The sequence below is a fragment of the Octopus bimaculoides genome, chromosome 1, assembly GCF_046866305.1.
Source record: "Octopus bimaculoides isolate indiv1 chromosome 1, ASM4686630v1, whole genome shotgun sequence".
NCBI lineage: Eukaryota > Metazoa > Mollusca > Cephalopoda > Octopoda > Octopodidae > Octopus > Octopus bimaculoides.
The window spans coordinates 184,521,522-184,523,145 of record NC_142928.1 but is presented as its reverse complement, the minus strand read 5'-3'; positions in this window follow the sequence as shown (position 1 = coordinate 184,523,145).

Here is a 1,624-nt window from a genome sequence, read left to right as displayed (position 1 = left end):
ATCCATGACTGCAGTTCGGTCATGGAGACGAGCTGCGGGAAAGCGCGCCGCACAAACGGTGACCACACCTGTTCACCGCTGTCTACGTAGAGCCGGAGATGTCGCAGTCTCAGCGCGTGTCTGCGCATCATCAACCACGGCATGCCCAGTCCTCCTTTTAACGGGTGTTGGCAGCAAACGGATCGCCTAACCATCGGAACGCTTCCTTTCCACAAGAAGCGGAAGAGGATGCGCTCCAGTTTGGTGATGGTAGGGTCGGGACAAGGAACGACGGTCAGGCGGTAGTAGATGACGGACGCGATGTACGTGTTCGCCACCTCCGCCCGACCTTTCAGGGAAAGCTTCCTCTCGGCCCATTGCCGGGCTAGAGTGGCCACCCTTCTCGTTATCTCGTCCCAGTTCTTCTCCGTTTGGAGGTCTGGACCAAACCAGACCCCGAGCATCTCAACCGGACCGTCAGTCCAACGTCCCACGACGGAGGCGCTACTTGACGGCATGGGGTTGCTTCTCCAGGTGCCGAGCCGCAAGCCCACTGACTTATCCCGGTTGATTTTCGCTCCCGTTACCGCTTCGTAGTCTCTCAGTGTCTCGCCGACAAGCTCGATGTGCTTTTGGCTAGACACTATGACGGTGACGTCGTCCGCGTATGCCGACACGCTCGTCCCGCATCCCAACTCTCGCGGGATGCCCCTCAGCGTCGCCAGCTTCCGCAGTAGTGGCTCGAGAGTCAACACGTACAGAAGCGACGAGAGGGGGCATCCCTGACGGACCGAACGTGCAATGTCGAAGGGTCTTGATAGATGCCCATTGACGCGAACTACCGAACGGATGCCTCTGTACAAGGCAGCCATCCAGCCGCGGAAAATGGGACCGAAGCCGGCTGCTATGAGGACAGCCTCCAAGTATTGATGGTCTACCCTATCGAAAGCTTTCGATTGATCTAAATTGATCAGGGCCCCACCCATGCCAGGTTCCTTAACTACCCTCTCTATGATGTAGCGCATCAGATGGAGGTTGTCATGGATGCTCCTGCCCGGCACCGCGCACGTTTGCGCCTTGCCGATCAGTTTCTCGATGACAAGCGCCAACCGCTTGGCTAACACCTTGGCCAAAATTTTCAAGTCTGCATTGAGCAGAGTGATGGGCCTAAAGTTATCTATGACGTCCCCCTTGTTTGGATCTTTCTTCAGCAGCGTTACGGCTCCTCGACTCACAAAACCGGGAATGCTCCCGTTTTGCTGCCAGTTGCAGTACACCGCCACCAAGACGTCTCCAAACAAGTCTGGCTTACAGTTGTAAAGCTCGTAGGGCAGACCATCCAAACCCGGAGATTTGTCCCTCGAGCATCCCGCCATCGCGTCCCTCACTTCCGCCGCCGTGATGGCACCTTCGCAGCACTCCGCCTCTCTTGCCGAGAGTCGTGGCAGGCTGTGCAGGTAGGCACTGAAGTCCACCCTGCGTTCTCGCTCGCCATTCGTCCCAAACAGTCGAGCAAAGTGCCGCTGAAAGGCCTCACACATTTTGCTTGGCTCGAGCAGTTCGCGCCCCTGTTCGTCCACCAGAGACCGAATGGTGGCTTTGTTGCCCTGTTGCGCCTCCGCCACCCGGGCCTCTCGTGCGGCTC